Genomic DNA, 15,929 nt, shown 5'->3' on the forward strand with positions numbered 1-15,929 from the left:
GCTTTACTGCATTTTGTTGTCCCGCTGTTAAACGTAGCTTTAGCCTCAGTGCAAATTTTACTAAACTGGTCCTAACAATCAGGAAATATCATCCAGCCATCTTTAGAACCACACAGATGATTACTGTCTTTGCATCCCTGCATGTTTTATGTGCACTGAAACTTTGGTAAATATTTCTTAAATATTAACATAGAAGGTAAAAGAAATCATAGCAGTCCATCCTATTACACCAGTAGTCAGGATGGCCGAGCGGTCTAAGGCGCCAGACTCAAGGTTAAACCCCTTCCTGAGTTAAGGGACTTCTGGTCTCCAAATGGAGGCGTGGGTTCAAATCCCACTCCTGACACTGCTTTACTGCATTTTGTTGTCCCACTGTTGATATAGCGTTATCCTCAGTGCAAATTATATATATGTTTCTTTCTAAAATATGAGGGTAGAAGGTAAAAGAAAATCATAGCATTCCATCCTATTACAGCAGTCGTCAGGACGGCCGAGTGGCCTAAGGCGCCAGACTCAAGGTTAGACTCCTTCCTGAGTTAAGGGACTTCTGGTCTCCAAATGGAGGCGTGGGTTCAAATCCCACTCCTGACACTGCATTACTGCATTTTGTTGTCCCACTGTTGATATAGCGTTATCCTCAGTGCAAATTATATATATGTTGCTTTCTAAAATATGAGGGTAGAAGGTAAAAGAAAATCATAGCAGTCCATCCTATTACACCAGTCGTCAGGATGGCCGAGCGGTCTAAGGCGCCAGACTCAAGGTTAGACACCTTCCTGAGTTAAGGGACTTCTGGTCTCCAAATGGAGGCGTGGGTTCAAATCCCACTCCTGACACTGCTTTACTGCATTTTGTTGTCCCACTGTTAAACGTAGCTTTAGCCTCAGTGAAAATTTTACTAAACTGGTCCTGACAATCAGGAAATATCATCCAGCCATCTTTAGAACCACACAGATGATTACTGTCTTTGCATCCCTGCATGTTTTATGTGCACTGAAACTTTGGTAAATATTTCTTAAATATTAACATAGAAGGTAAAAGAAATCATAGCAGTCCATCCTATTACACCAGTAGTCAGGATGGCCGAGCGGTCTAAGGCGCCAGACTCAAGGTTAGACACCTTCCTGAGTTAAGGGACTTCTGGTCTCCAAATGGAGGCGTGGGTTCAAATCCCACTCCTGACACTGCTTTACTGCATTTTGTTGTCCCGCTGTTAAACGTAGCTTTAGCCTCAGTGCAAATTTTACTAAACTGGTCCTAACAATCAGGAAATATCATCCAGCCATCTTTAGAACCACACAGATGATGACTGTCTTTGCATCCCTGCATGTTTTATTGGTCTCCAAATGGAGGCGTGGGTTCAAATCCCATTCCTGACACAGCTTTACTGCATTTTGTTGTCCCGCTGTTAAACGTAGCTTTAGCCTCAGTGCAAATTTTACTAAACTGGTCCTAACAATCAGGAAATATCATCCAGCCATCTTTAGAACCACACAGATGATGACTGTCTTTGCATCCCTTCATGCTTTATGTGCACTGAAACTTTGGTAAATATTTCTTAAATATTAACATAGAAGGTAAAGAGAAATCATAGCATTCCATCCTATTACACCAGTGTCAGGATGGCCGAAGCGGTCTAAGGCCCAGACTCAAGGTTAGACACCTTCCTGAGTTAATGGACTTCTGGTCTCCAAATGGAGGCGTGGGTTCAAATCCAACTCCTGACACTGCTTTACTGCATTTTGTAGTCCCACTGTTAAACGTAGCTTTATCCTCAGTGAAAATTTTACTAAACTGGTCCTGACAATCAGGAAATATCATCCAGCCATCTTTAGAACCACACATATGGTTACTGTCTTTGCATCCCTTCATGTTTTATGTGCACTGAAAATTTGGTAAATATTTCTTAAATATTAACATAGAAGGTAAAAAATCATAGCATTCCATCCTATTACAGCAGTCGTCAGGATGGCCGAGCGGTCTAAGGCGCCAGACTCAAGGTTAGACACCTTCCTGAGTTAAGGGACTTCTGGTCTCCAAATGGAGGCGTGGGTTCAAATCCCACTCCTGACACTGCTTTACTGCATTTTGTAGTCCCACTGTTAAACGTAGCTTTAGCCTCAGTGAAAATTTTACTAAACTGGTCCTAACAATCAGGAAATATCATCCAGCCATCTTTAGAACCACACAGATGATGACTGTCTTTGCATCCCTGCATGTTTTATGTGCACTGAAACTTTGGTAAATATTTCTTAAATATTAACATAGAAGGTAAAAAATCATAGCATTCCATCCTATTACAGCAGTCGTCAGGATGGCCGAGCGGTCTAAGGCGCCAGACTCAAGGTTAGACACCTTCCTGAGTTAAGGGACTTCTGGTCTCCAAATGGAGGCGTGGGTTCAAATCCATTCCTGACACAGCTTTACTGCATTTTGTTGTCCCGCTGTTAAACGCATAGCTTTAGCCTCAGTGAAAATTTTACTAAACTGGTCCTAACAATCAGGAAATATCATCCAGCCATCTTTAGAACCACACAGATGATGACTGTCTTTGCATCCTTGCATGTTTTATGTGCACTGAAACTTTGGTAAATATTTCTTAAATATTAACATAGAAGGTAAAAATCATAGCAGTCCATCCTATTACAGCAGTGGTCAGGATGGCCGGCGTCTAAAGCCAGACTCAAGGTTAGCACCTTCGTTAAGCTGGTCTCCAAATGGAGGCGTGGGTTCAAATCCCATTCCTGACACAGCTTTACTGCATTTTGTTGTCCCACTGTTAAACGTAGCTTTAGCCTCAGTGCAAATTTTACTAAACTGGTCCTAACAATCAGGAAATATCATCCAGCCATCTTTAGAACCACACATATGGTTACTGTCTTTGCATCCCTTCATGCTTTATGTGCACTGAAAATTTGGTAAATATTTCTTAAATATTAACATAGAAGGTAAAAAATCATAGCATTCCATTCTATTACAGCAGTGGTCAGGATGGCCGGCGGTTAAAGCCAGATTCAAGGTTTGACACCTTCCTGAGTTAAGGACTTCTGGTCTCCAAATGGTGGTGGGTTCAAATCCCACTCCTGTCACCTTTTGCCTGCCTTTTGTTGTCCCACTGTTAAAACGTAGCTTTAGCCTCAGTGCAAATTTTACTAAACTGGTCCTAACAATCAGGAAATATCATCCAGCCATCTTTAGAACCACACAGATGATTACTGTCTTTGCATCCCTGCATGTTTTATGTGCACTGAAACTTTGGTAAATATTTCTTAAATATTAACATAGAAGGTAAAAGAAATCATAGCAGTCCATCCTATTACAACAGTAGTCAGGATGGCCGAGCGGTCTAAGGCGCCAGACTCAAGGTTAAACCCCTTCCTGAGTTAAGGGACTTCTGGTCTCCAAATGGAGGCGTGGGTTCAAATCCCACTCCTGACACTGCTTTACTGCATTTTGTTGTCCCACTGTTGATATAGCGTTATCCTCAGTGCAAATTATATATATGTTGCTTTCTAAAATATGAGGGTAGAAGGTAAAAGAAAATCATAGCATTCCATCCTATTACAGCAGTGGTCAGGATGGCCGAGCGGTCTAAGGCGCCAGACTCAAGGTTAGACACCTTCCTGAGTTAAGGGACTTCTGGTCTCCAAATGGAGGCGTGGGTTCAAATCCCACTCCTGACACTGCCTTTTGTAGTCCCACTGTTAAACGTAGCTTTAGCCTCAGTGAAAATTTTACTAAACTGGTCCTGACAATCAGGAAATATCATCCAGCCATCTTTAGAACCACACAGATGATTACTGTCTTTGCATCCCTGCATGTTTTATGTGCACTGAAACTTTGGTAAATATTTCTTAAATATTAACATAGAAGGTAAAAAATCATAGCATTCCATCCTATTACACCAGTCGTCAGGATGGCCGAGCGGGTCAACGCCAGACTCAAGGTTAGACACCTTCCTGAGTTAAGGGACTTCTGGTCTCCAAATGGAGGCGTGGGTTCAAATCCCACTCCTGACACTGCTTTACTGCATTTTGTAGTCCCACTGTTAAACGTAGCTTTAGCCTCAGTGAAAATTTTACTAAACTGGTCCTAACAATCAGGAAATATCATCCAGCCATCTTTAGAACCACACAGATGATGACTGTCTTTGCATCCCTGCATGTTTTATTGGTCTCCAAATGGAGGCATGGGTTCAAATCCCATTCCTGACACAGCTTTACTGCATTTTGTTGTCCTGCTGTTAAACGTAGCTTTAGCCTCAGTGCAAATTTTACTAAACTGGTCCTAACAATCAGGAAATATCATCCAGCCATCTTTAGAACCACACATATGGTTACTGTCTTTGCATCCCTTCATGCTTTATGTGCACTGAAACTTTGGTAAATATTTCTTAAATATTAACATAGAAGGTAAAAGAAATCATAGCAGTCCATCCTATTACACCAGTAGTCAGGATGGCCGAGCGGTCTAAGGCGCCAGACTCAAGGTTAGACACCTTCCTGAGTTAAGGGACTTCTGGTCTCCAAATGGAGGCGTGGGTTCAAATCCTACTCCTGACACAGCTTTACTGCATTTTGTTGTCCAGCTGTTAAACGCAGCTTTAGCCTCAGTGAAAATTTTACTAAACTGGTCCTAACAATCAGGAAATATCATCCAGCCATCTTTAGAACCACACAGATGATGACTGTCTTTGCATCCCTTCATGCTTTATGTGCACTGAAACTTTGGTAAATATTTCTTAAATATTAACATAGAAGGTAAAAAATCATAGCAGTCCATCCTATTACAGCAGTGGTCAGGATGGCCGAGCGGTCTAAGGCGCCAGACTCAAGGTTAGACACCTTCCTGAGTTAAGGGACTTCTGGTCTCCAAATGGAGGCGTGGGTTCAAATCCCATTCCTGACACAGCTTTACTGCATTTTGTTGTCCCGCTGTTAAACGTAGCTTTAGCCTCAGTGCAAATTTTACTAAACTGGTCCTAACAATCAGGAAATATCATCCAGCCATCTTTAGAACCACACATATGATTACTGTCTTTGCATCCCTTCATGCTTTATGTGCACTGAAAATTTGGTAAATATTTCTTAAATATTAACATAGAAGGTAAAAAATCATAGCATTCCATCCTATTACAGCAGTCGTCAGGATGGCCGAGCGGTCTAAGGCGCCAGACTCAAGGTTAGACACCTTCCTGAGTTAAGGGACTTCTGGTCTCCAAACTGAGGCGTGGGTTCAAATCCCACTCCTGTCACTGCCTTTTGTAGTCCCACTGTTAAACGTAGCTTTAGCCTCAGTGAAAATTTTACTAAACTGGTCCTGACAATCAGGAAATATCATCCAGCCATCTTTAGAACCACACAGATGATTACTGTCTTTGCATCCCTGCATGTTTTATGTGCACTGAAACTTTGGTAAATATTTCTTAAATATTAACATAGAAGGTAAAAGAAATCATAGCAGTCCATCCTATTACAACAGTAGTCAGGATGGCCGAGCGGTCTAAGGCGCCAGACTCAAGGTTAAACCCCTTCCTGAGTTAAGGGACTTCTGGTCTCCAAATGGAGGCGTGGGTTCAAATCCCACTCCTGACACTGCATTACTGCATTTTGTTGTCCCACTGTTGATATAGCGTTATCCTCAGTGCAAATTATATATATGTTTGCTTTTAAAATATGATATAAAATCATAGCCATCCTATTACAGCAGTCAGATGGCCGAAGGCCTAGCAGATTCAAGTTAGCACCTTTGTTCTTTGGTTCCAAATGGGGCTGGGTTCAATCCCACCCTGACACTGCTGTTTTGTGTCCCACTGTTAAACGTAGCTTTAGCCTCAGTGAAAATTTTACTAAACTGGTCCTAACAATCAGGAAATATCATCCAGCCATCTTTAGAACCACACAGATGATTACTGTCTTTGCATCCCCTCATGTTTTATGTGCACTGAAACTTTGGTAAATATTTCTTAAATATTAACATAGAAGGTAAAAAATCATAGCATTCCATCCTATTACAGCAGTCGTCAGGATGGCCGCAGCGGCCATAGCCAGACTCAAGGTTAGACACCTTCCTGAGTTAAGGGACTTCTGGTTCCCAAATGGAGGCGTGGGTTCAAATCCCACTCCTGACACTGCTTTACTGCATTTTGTTGTCCCGCTGTTAAACGTAGCTTTAGCCTCAGTGAAAATTTTACTAAACTGGTCCTAACAATCAGGAAATATCATCCAGCCATCTTTAGAACCACACAGATGATGACTGTCTTTGCATCCCTGCATGTTTTATTGGTCTCCAAATGGAGGCGTGGGTTCAAATCCCATTCCTGACACAGCTTTACTGCATTTTGTTGTCCTGCTGTTAAACGTAGCTTTAGCCTCAGTGCAAATTTTACTAAACTGGTCCTAACAATCAGGAAATATCATCCAGCCATCTTTAGAACCACACAGATGATGACTGTCTTTGCATCCCTTCATGCTTTATGTGCACTGAAAATTTGGTAAATATTTCTTAAATATTAACATAGAAGGTAAAAAAAATCATAGCATTCCATCCTATTACAGCAGTCGTCAGGATGGCCGAGCGGTCTAAGGCGCCAGACTCAAGGTTAGACACCTTCCTGAGTTAAGGGACTTCTGGTCTCCAAATGGAGGCGTGGGTTCAAATCCCTTCCTGACACAGCTTTACTGTATTTTGTTGTCCCGCTGTTAAATGTAGCTTTAGCCTCAGTGCAAAATTTTTACTAAACTGGTCCTAACAATCAGGAAATATCATCCAGCCATCTTTAGAACCACACAGATGATACTGTCTTTGCATCCCTCCATGTTTTATGTGCCTAAAATTTGAAATATTTTTAAATATTAACATAGAAGGTAAAAATCATAGCATTCCATTCTATTACAGCAGTCGCAGGATGGCGGTCCAACCAGACTCAAGGTTAGACACCTTCCTGGTTAAGTTTGGTCTCCAAATGGAGGCGGTTGTAAATCCCACTCCTGACACTGCTTATTGTTTTTGTTGTCCTACTGTTAAACGTAGCTTTAGCCTCAGTGAAAATTTTACTAAACTGGTCCTAACAATCAGGAAATATCATCCAGCCATCTTTAGAACCACACAGATGATTACTGTCTTTGCATCCCTGCATGTTTTATGTGCACTGAAACTTTGGTAAATATTTCTTAAATATTAACATAGAAGGTAAAAGAAATCATAGCAGTCCATCCTATTACAACAGTAGTCAGGATGGCGGGGCGGTCTAAAAAGCCAGACTCAAGGTTAAACCCCTTCCTGAGTTAAGGGACTTCTGGTCTCCAAATGGAGGTGGGTTCAAATCCCACTCCTGACACTGCTTTACTGCATTTTGTTGTCCCACTTGTTAGAATAGCGTAGTACCTCAGTGCAAATTATATATATGTTCTTTTTAAAATATAGGGTAAGGTAAAAAAATCATAGCTTCCTTTACACAGTGCAGATTTTATCGTTTTTGGTCTCCAAATGGAGGCGTGGGTTCAAATCCCACTCTGACACTGCTTCTTTTGTAGTCCCACTGTTAAACGTAGCTTTAGCCTCAGTGAAAATTTTACTAAACTGGTCCTGACAATCAGGAAATATCATCCAGCCATCTTTAGAACCACACAGATGATGACTGTCTTTGCATCCCTGCATGTTTTATGTGCACTGAAACTTTGGTAAATATTTCTTAAATATTAACATAGAAGGTAAAAAATCATAGCATTCCATCCTATTACAGCAGTCGTCAGGATGGCCGAGCGGTCTAAGGCGCCAGACTCAAGGTTAGACACCTTCCTGAGTTAAGGGACTTCTGGTCTCCAAATGGAGGTGGGTTCAAATCCCACTCCTGACACTGCTTTACTGCATTTTGTAGTCCCACTGTTAAACGTAGCTTAAGCCTCAGTGAAAATTTTACTAAACTGGTCCTGACAATCAGGAAATATCATCCAGCCATCTTTAGAACCACACAGATGATGACTGTCTTTGCATCCCTGCATGTTTTATTGGTCTCCAAATGGAGGCGTGGGTTCAAATCCCATTCCTGACACAGCTTTACTGCATTTTGTTGTCCTGCTGTTAAACGTAGCTTTAGCCTCAGTGCAAATTTTACTAAACTGGTCCTAACAATCAGGAAATATCATCCAGCCATCTTTAGAACCACACATATGGTTACTGTCTTTGCATCCCTTCATGCTTTATGTGCACTGAAAATTTGGTAAATATTTCTTAAATATTAACATAGAAGGTAAAAAATCATAGCATTCCATCCTATTACAGCAGTCGTCAGGATGGCCGAGCGGTCTAAGGCGCCAGACTCAAGGTTAGACTCCTTCCTGAGTTAAGGGACTTCTGGTCTCCAAATGGAGGCGTGGGTTCAAATCCTACTCCTGACACAGCTTTACTGCATTTTGTTGTCCCGCTGTTAAACGCAGCTTTAGCCTCAGTGCAAATTTTACTAAACTGGTCCTAACAATCAGGAAATATCATCCAGCCATCTTTAGAACCACACATATGGTTACTGTCTTTGCATCCCTTCATGCTTTATGTACTAATTTGGTAAATAATTCTTAAATATTAACATAGAAGGTAAAAAATCATAGCATTCCATCCTATTACAGCAGTCGTCAGGATGGCCGAGAGCTGCCCAAGACTCAAGGTTAGACACCTTCCTGAGTAAGGGACTTCTGGTCTCCAAATGGAGGTGTGGGTTCAAATCCTACTCCTGACACTGCTTTACTGCATTTTGTAGTCCCACTGTTAAACGTAGCTTTAGCCTCAGTGAAAATTTTACTAAACTGGTCCTGACAATCAGGAAATATCATCCAGCCATCTTTAGAACCACACAGATGATAACTGTCTTTGCATCCCTCCATGTTTTATTGGTCTCCAAATGGAGGCGTGGGTTCAAATCCCATTCCTGACACAGCTTTACTGCATTTTGTTGTCCTGCTGTTAAACGTAGCTTTAGCCTCAGTGCAAATTTTACTAAACTGATCCTAACAATCAGGAAATATCATCCAGCCATCTTTAGAACCACACATATGGTTACTGTCTTTGCATCCCTTCATGCTTTATGTGCACTGAAAATTTGGTAAATATTTCTTAAATATTAACATAGAAGGTAAAAAATCATAGCATTCCATCCTATTACAGCAGTCGTCAGGATGGCCGAGCGGTCTAAGGCGCCAGACTCAAGGTTTAGACTCCTTCCTGAGTTAAGGGACTTCTGGTCTCCAAATGGAGGCGTGGGTTCAAATCCCACTCCTGACACAGCTTTACTGCATTTTGTTGTCCCGCTGTTAAACGTAGCTTTAGCCTCAGTGCAAATTTTACTAAACTGGTCCTAACAATCAGGAAATATCATCCAGCCATCTTTAGAACCACACAGATGATAACTGTCTTTGCATCCCTGCATGTTTTATTGGTCTCCAAATGGAGGCGTGGGTTCAAATCCCATTCCTGACACAGCTTTACTGCATTTTGTTGTCCTGCTGTTAAACGTAGCTTTAGCCTCAGTGCAAATTTTACTAAACTGATCCTAACAATCAGGAAATATCATCCAGCCATCTTTAGAACCACACATATGGTTACTGTCTTTGCATCCCTTCATGCTTTATGTGCACTGAAAATTTGGTAAATATTTCTTAAATATTAACATAGAAGGTAAAAAATCATAGCATTCCATCCTATTACAGCAGTCGTCAGGATGGCCGAGCGGTCTAAGGCGCCAGACTCAAGGTTAGACTCCTTCCTGAGTTAAGGGACTTCTGGTCTCCAAATGGAGGCGTGGGTTCAAATCCTACTCCTGACACAGCTTTACTGCATTTTGTTGTCCCGCTGTTAAACGCAGCTTTAGCCTCAGTGCAAATTTTACTAAACTGGTCCTAACAATCAGGAAATATCATCCAGGCATCTTTAGAACCACACAGATGATGACTGTCTTTGCATCCCTTCATGTTTTATTGGTCTCCAAATGGAGGCGCGGGTTCAAATCCCATTCTTGACACAGCTTTACTGCATTTTGTTGTCCTGCTGTTAAACGTAGCTTTAGCCTCAGTGCAAATTTTACTAAACTGATCCTAACAATCAGGAAATATCATCCAGCCATCTTTAGAACCACACATATGGTTACTGTCTTTGCATCCCTTCATGCTTTATGTGCACTGAAAATTTGGTAAATATTTCTTAAATATTAACATAGAAGGTAAAAAATCATAGCATTCCATCCTATTACAGCAGTCGTCAGGATGGCCGAGCGGTCTAAACGGCCAGACTCAAGGTTAGACACCTTCCTGAGTTAAGGGACTTCTGGTCTCCAAATGGAGGCGTGGGGTTCAAATCCCACTCCTGACACTGCTTTACTGCATTTTGTAGTCTCCACTGTTAAACGTAGCTTAAGCCTCAGTGAAAATTTTACTAAACTGGTCCTGACAATCAGGAAATATCATCCAGCCATCTTTAGAACCACACAGATGATGACTGTCTTTGCATCCCTGCATGTTTTATGTGCATGAAACTTTGGTAAATAATTTTATATTAACATAGAAGGTAAAAATCATAGCATTATCTATTACAGCAGTTGTAGGATGGAGGTTAAGGCCAACTCAAGGTTAGACTCCTTTGTAAGCTGGTCTCCAAATGGAGGCGTGGTTTCAAATCCTACTCCTGACACAGCTTTACTGCATTTTGTTGTCCCGCTGTTAAACGTAGCTTTAGCCTCAGTGCAAATTTTACTAAACTGGTCCTAACAATCAGGAAATATCATCCAGCCATCTTTAGAACCACACATATGGTTACTGTCTTTGCATCCCTTCATGCTTTATGTGCACTGAAAATTTGGTAAATAATTCTTAAATATTAACATAGAAGGTAAAAAATCATAGCATTCCATCCTATTACAGCAGTCGTCAGGATGGCGGGTCTAGCGGCCCATACGACAGACTCAAGGTTAGACACCTTCCTGAGTTAAGGGACTTCTGGTCTCCAAATGGAGGCGTGGGGTTCAAATCCCACTCCTGACACTGCTTTACTGCATTTTGTAGTCCCACTGTTAAACGTAGCTTTAGCCTCAGTGAAAATTTTACTAAACTGGTCCTGACAATCAGGAAATATCATCCAGCCATCTTTAGAACCACACAGATGATGACTGTCTTTGCATCCCTGCATGTTTTATGTGCACTGAAACTTTGGTAAATAATTTTAAATATTAACATAGAAGGTAAAAAATCATAGCAGTCCATCCTATTACAGCAGTCGTCAGGATGGCATCGGCCTAAGGCCAGACTCAAGGTTAGACTCCTTCCTGAGTTAAGGGACTTCTGGTCTCCAAATGGAGGCGTGGGTTCAAATCCAATTCTGACACAAGCTTTACTGCATTTTGTTGTCCCGCTGTTAAACGTAGCTTTAGCCTCAGTGAAAATTTTACTAAACTGGTCCTAACAATCAGGAAATATCATCCAGCCATCTTTAGAACCACACAAGTTTTTCACCTATTTTTTAAATATTTTAATATAAATAGAATAAAATTAATCGCTTAATAAGTAATTAGTTAAGGGACTTTGGTCTCCAAATGGAGGTGTGGTTTCAAATCCTACTCCTGACACAGCTTTACTGCATTTTGTTGTCCCACTGTTAAACGTAGCTTTAGCCTCAGTGCAAATTTTATAATGTAAGAAATATATCCACATTTTAAACCATTTTTTTATCTTTTTTTTTTTATTTTATTTACCAACTGTCTTCTTTCCTGTTCATTATATGCATTTTGTTGTCCCGCTGTTAAACGTAGCTCAGCCTCGTGAAATTTTACTAAACTGGTCCTAACAATCAGGAAATATCATCCAGCCATCTTTAGAACCACACAGATGATGACTGTCTTTGCATCCCTCATGTTTTATTGGTCTCCAAATGGAGGCGGGGTTCAAATCCCATTCCTGACACAGCTTTACTGCATTTTGTTGTCCTGCTGTTAAACGTAGCTTTAGCCTCAGTGCAAATTTTACTAAACTGGTCCTAACAATCAGGAAATATCATCCAGCCATCTTTAGAACCACACATATGGTTACTGTCTTTGCATCCCTTCATGCTTTATGTGCACTGAAAATTTGGTAAATATTTCTTAAATATTAACATAGAAGGTAAAAAATCATAGCATTCCATCCTATTACAGCAGTCCTCAGGATGGGCGAGCGGTCTAAGGCGCCAGACTCAAGGTTAGACTCCTTCCTGAGTTAAGGGACTTCTGGTCTCCAAATGGAGGCGTGGGTTCAAATCCCTCTCCTGACACAGCTTTACTGCATTTTGTTGTCCCGCTGTTAAACGTAGCTTCAGCCTCAGTGAAAATTTTACTAAACTGGTCCTAACAATCAGGAAATATCATCCAGCCATCTTTAGAACCACACAGATGATGACTGTCTTTGCATCCCTGCATGTTTTATTGGTCTCCAAATGGAGGCGTGGGTTCAAATCCCATTCCTGACACAGCTTTACTGCATTTTGTTGTCCTGCTGTTAAACGTAGCTTTAGCCTCAGTGCAAATTTTACTAAACTGATCCTAACAATCAGGAAATATCATCCAGCCATCTTTAGAACCACACATATGGTTACTGTCTTTGCATCCCTTCATGCTTTATGTGCACTGAAAATTTGGTAAATATTTCTTAAATATTAACATAGAAGGTAAAAAATCATAGCATTCCATCCTATTACAGCAGTCGTCAGGATGGGCGAGCGGTCTAAGGCGCCAGACTCAAGGTTAGACACCTTCCTGAGTTAAGGGACTTCTGGTCTCCAAATGGAGGCGTGGGTTCAAATCCCACTCCTGACACTGCTTTACTGCATTTTGTAGTCCCACTGTTAAACGTAGCTTTAAGCCTCAGTGAAAATTTTACTAAACTGGTCCTGACAATCAGGAAATATCATCCAGCCATCTTTAGAACCACACAGATGATGACTGTCTTTGCATCCCTGCATGTTTTATATGCACTGAAACTTTGGTAAATAATTCTTAAATATTAACATAGAAGGTAAAAAATCATAGCATTCCATCCTATTACAGCAGTCGTCCAGATGGCCGAGCGGTCTAAGGCGCCAGACTCAAGGTTAGACTCCTTCCTGAGTTAAGGGACTTCTGGTCTCCAAATGGAGGCGTGGGTTCAAATCCTACTCCTGACACAGCTTTACTGCATTTTGTTGTCCCGCTGTTAAACGTAGCTTTAGCCTCAGTGAAAATTTTACTAAACTGGTCCTAACAATCAGGAAATATCATCCAGCCATCTTTAGAACCACACAGATGATTACTGTCTTTGCATCCCTGCATGTTTTATGTGCACTGAAACTTTGGTAAATAATTCTTAAATATTAACATAGAAGGTAAAAAATCATAGCATTCCATCCTATTACAGCAGTTGTCAGGATGGCCGAGCGGTCTAAGGCGCCAGACTCAAGGTTAGACACCTTCCTGAGTTAAGGGACTTCTGGTCTCCAAATGGAGGCGTGGGTTCAAATCCTACTCCTGACACAGCTTTACTGCATTTTGTTGTCCCGCTGTTAAACGTAGCTTTAGCCTCAGTGCAAATTTTACTAAACTGGTCCTAACAATCAGGAAATATCATCCAGCCATCTTTTGAACCACACATATGGTTTCTGTCTTTGCATCCCTTCATGCTTTATGTGCACTGAAAATTTGGTAAATAATTCTTAAATATTAACATAGAAGGTAAAAAATCATAGCATTCCATCCTATTACAGCAGTCGTCAGGATGGCCGAGCGGTCTAAGGCGCCAGACTCAAGGTTAGACACCTTCCTGAGTTAAGGGACTTCTGGTCTCCAAATGGAGGCGTGGGTTCAAATCCTACTCCTAACACAGCTTTACTGCATTTTGTTGTCCTGCTTAACGCGTAACTTTAGCCTCAGTGCAAATTTTACTAAACTGGTCCTAACAATCAGGAAATATCATCCAGGCATCTTTAGAACCACACAGATGATGACTGTCTTTGCATCCCTTCATGTTTTATTGGTCTCCAAATGGAGGCGCGGGTTCAAATCCCATTCTTGACACAGCTTTACTGCATTTTGTTGTCCTGCTGTTAAATGTAGCTTTAGCCTCAGTGCAAATTTTACTAAACTGGTCCTAACAATCAGGAAATATCATCCAGCCATCTTTTGAACCACACATATGGTTTCTGTCTTTGCATCCCTTCATGCTTTATGTGCACTGAAAATTTGGTAAATAATTCTTAAATATTAACATAGAAGGTAAAAAATCATAGCATTCCATCCTATTACAGCAGTCGTCAGGATGGCCGAGCGGTCTAAGGCGCCAGACTCAAGGTTAGACACCTTCCTGAGTTAAGGGACTTCTGGTCTCCAAATGGAGGCGTGGGTTCAAATCCCTCTCCTGACACTGCTTTACTGCATTTTGTAGTCCCACTGTTAAACGTAGCTTTAGCCTCAGTGAAAATTTTACTAAACTGGTCCTGACAATCAGGAAATATCATCCAGCCATCTTTAGAACCACACAGATGATAACTGTCTTTGCATCCCTCCATGTTTTATTGGTCTCCAAATGGAGGCGTGGGTTCAAATCCCATTCCTGACACAGCTTTACTGCATTTTGTTGTCCTGCTGTTAAACGTAGCTTTAGCCTCAGTGCAAATTTTACTAAACTGATCCTAACAATCAGGAAATATCATCCAGCCATCTTTAGAACCACACATATGGTTACTGTCTTTGCATCCCTTCATGCTTTATGTGCACTGAAAATTTGGTAAATATTTCTTAAATATTAACATAGAAGGTAAAAAATCATAGCATTCCATCCTATTACAGCAGTCGTCAGGATGGGCGAGTGGTCTAAGGCGCCAGACTCAAGGTTAGACACCTTCCTGAGTTAAGGGACTTCTGGTCTCCAAATGGAGGCGTCGGTTCAAATCCCACTCCTGACACTGCTTTACTGCATTTTGTAGTCCCACTGTTAAACGTAGCTTTAGCCTCAGTGAAAATTTTACTAAACTGGTCCTGACAATCAGGAAATATCATCCAGCCATCTTTAGAACCACACAGATGATAACTGTCTTTGCATCCCTCCATGTTTTATTGGTCTCCAAATGGAGGCGTGGGTTCAAATCCTATTCCTGACACAGCTTTACTGCATTTTGTTGTCCCTGTTAAACGTAGCTTTAGCCTCAGTGCAAATTTTACTAAACTGATCCTAACAATCAGGAAATATCATCCAGCCATCTTTAGAACCACACATATGGTTACTGTCTTTGCATCCCTTCATGCTTTATGTGCACTGAAACTTTGGTAAATATTTCTTAAATATTAACATAGAAGGTAAAAAATCATAGCATTCCATCCTATTACAGCAGTCGTCAGGATGGCCGAGCGGCTCCATAGGCCAGACTCAAGGTTTGACACCTTCCTGAGTTAAGGGACTTCTGGTCTCCAAATGGAAGGGGGTTCAAATCCCACTCCTGACACTGCTTTACTGCATTTTGTAGTCCCAGCTGTTAAACGTAGCTGTAGCCTCAGTGAAAATTTTACTAAACTGGTCCTAACAATCAGGAAATATCATCCAGCCATCTTTAGAACCACACAGATGATGACTGTCTTTGCATCCCTGCATGTTTTATTGCCAATGGTAATCAATTAACATGAAGGTAAAAATCATACATTCCATCCTTTACAGCAGTTTCAGGATGACGTACTTACCTTTTAATTCCAATCTGTCTCCAAATGGAGGCGGGGTTCAAATCCCATTCTTGACACAGCTTTACTGCATTTTGTTGTCCTGCTGTTAAATGTAGCTTTAGCCTCAGTGCAAATTTTACTAAACTGGTCCTAACAATCAGGAAATATCATCCAGCCATCTTTTGAACCACACATATGGTTACTGTCTTTGCATCCCTGCATGTTTTATGTG

At 41.1% G+C, this 15,929-nt stretch overlaps 19 non-coding genes across 19 annotated transcripts; all 19 read left to right on the forward strand.

Annotated features, from left to right (window-relative positions):
* Positions 1 to 235: 235 nt before the first annotated feature.
* trnal-caa lies at positions 236 to 346 on the forward strand. The gene is made up of 2 exons: positions 236 to 273; positions 301 to 346. It is a non-coding gene; the product is annotated as a tRNA-Leu (tRNA).
* Positions 347 to 480: 134 nt separating this feature from the next.
* Positions 481 to 591, forward strand: trnal-caa. Its single transcript has 2 exons — positions 481 to 518; positions 546 to 591. It is a non-coding gene; the product is annotated as a tRNA-Leu (tRNA).
* Positions 592 to 725: 134 nt separating this feature from the next.
* trnal-caa lies at positions 726 to 836 on the forward strand. Its single transcript has 2 exons — positions 726 to 763; positions 791 to 836. It is a non-coding gene; the product is annotated as a tRNA-Leu (tRNA).
* Positions 837 to 1,073: 237 nt separating this feature from the next.
* trnal-caa lies at positions 1,074 to 1,184 on the forward strand. Its single transcript has 2 exons — positions 1,074 to 1,111; positions 1,139 to 1,184. It is a non-coding gene; the product is annotated as a tRNA-Leu (tRNA).
* A 778-nt stretch (positions 1,185 to 1,962) lies between these two features.
* On the forward strand, positions 1,963 to 2,073 carry trnal-caa. Its single transcript has 2 exons — positions 1,963 to 2,000; positions 2,028 to 2,073. It is a non-coding gene; the product is annotated as a tRNA-Leu (tRNA).
* A 1,254-nt stretch (positions 2,074 to 3,327) lies between these two features.
* Positions 3,328 to 3,438, forward strand: trnal-caa. The gene is made up of 2 exons: positions 3,328 to 3,365; positions 3,393 to 3,438. It is a non-coding gene; the product is annotated as a tRNA-Leu (tRNA).
* Positions 3,439 to 3,572: 134 nt separating this feature from the next.
* On the forward strand, positions 3,573 to 3,683 carry trnal-caa. Its single transcript has 2 exons — positions 3,573 to 3,610; positions 3,638 to 3,683. It is a non-coding gene; the product is annotated as a tRNA-Leu (tRNA).
* A 768-nt stretch (positions 3,684 to 4,451) lies between these two features.
* On the forward strand, positions 4,452 to 4,562 carry trnal-caa. Its single transcript has 2 exons — positions 4,452 to 4,489; positions 4,517 to 4,562. It is a non-coding gene; the product is annotated as a tRNA-Leu (tRNA).
* A 235-nt stretch (positions 4,563 to 4,797) lies between these two features.
* trnal-caa lies at positions 4,798 to 4,908 on the forward strand. The gene is made up of 2 exons: positions 4,798 to 4,835; positions 4,863 to 4,908. It is a non-coding gene; the product is annotated as a tRNA-Leu (tRNA).
* A 575-nt stretch (positions 4,909 to 5,483) lies between these two features.
* Positions 5,484 to 5,594, forward strand: trnal-caa. Its single transcript has 2 exons — positions 5,484 to 5,521; positions 5,549 to 5,594. It is a non-coding gene; the product is annotated as a tRNA-Leu (tRNA).
* Positions 5,595 to 7,749: 2,155 nt separating this feature from the next.
* On the forward strand, positions 7,750 to 7,858 carry trnal-caa. Its single transcript has 2 exons — positions 7,750 to 7,787; positions 7,815 to 7,858. It is a non-coding gene; the product is annotated as a tRNA-Leu (tRNA).
* A 430-nt stretch (positions 7,859 to 8,288) lies between these two features.
* trnal-caa lies at positions 8,289 to 8,399 on the forward strand. Its single transcript has 2 exons — positions 8,289 to 8,326; positions 8,354 to 8,399. It is a non-coding gene; the product is annotated as a tRNA-Leu (tRNA).
* Positions 8,400 to 9,164: 765 nt separating this feature from the next.
* On the forward strand, positions 9,165 to 9,276 carry trnal-caa. The gene is made up of 2 exons: positions 9,165 to 9,202; positions 9,231 to 9,276. It is a non-coding gene; the product is annotated as a tRNA-Leu (tRNA).
* Positions 9,277 to 9,706: 430 nt separating this feature from the next.
* Positions 9,707 to 9,817, forward strand: trnal-caa. The gene is made up of 2 exons: positions 9,707 to 9,744; positions 9,772 to 9,817. It is a non-coding gene; the product is annotated as a tRNA-Leu (tRNA).
* Positions 9,818 to 12,718: 2,901 nt separating this feature from the next.
* trnal-caa lies at positions 12,719 to 12,829 on the forward strand. Its single transcript has 2 exons — positions 12,719 to 12,756; positions 12,784 to 12,829. It is a non-coding gene; the product is annotated as a tRNA-Leu (tRNA).
* A 236-nt stretch (positions 12,830 to 13,065) lies between these two features.
* Positions 13,066 to 13,176, forward strand: trnal-caa. The gene is made up of 2 exons: positions 13,066 to 13,103; positions 13,131 to 13,176. It is a non-coding gene; the product is annotated as a tRNA-Leu (tRNA).
* A 235-nt stretch (positions 13,177 to 13,411) lies between these two features.
* trnal-caa lies at positions 13,412 to 13,522 on the forward strand. The gene is made up of 2 exons: positions 13,412 to 13,449; positions 13,477 to 13,522. It is a non-coding gene; the product is annotated as a tRNA-Leu (tRNA).
* A 235-nt stretch (positions 13,523 to 13,757) lies between these two features.
* Positions 13,758 to 13,868, forward strand: trnal-caa. Its single transcript has 2 exons — positions 13,758 to 13,795; positions 13,823 to 13,868. It is a non-coding gene; the product is annotated as a tRNA-Leu (tRNA).
* A 429-nt stretch (positions 13,869 to 14,297) lies between these two features.
* On the forward strand, positions 14,298 to 14,408 carry trnal-caa. Its single transcript has 2 exons — positions 14,298 to 14,335; positions 14,363 to 14,408. It is a non-coding gene; the product is annotated as a tRNA-Leu (tRNA).
* Positions 14,409 to 15,929: the final 1,521 nt, after the last annotated feature.

This window comes from Perca fluviatilis, chromosome 23, assembly GCF_010015445.1.
Source record: "Perca fluviatilis chromosome 23, GENO_Pfluv_1.0, whole genome shotgun sequence".
Taxonomy (NCBI): Eukaryota; Metazoa; Chordata; class Actinopteri; order Perciformes; family Percidae; genus Perca; species Perca fluviatilis.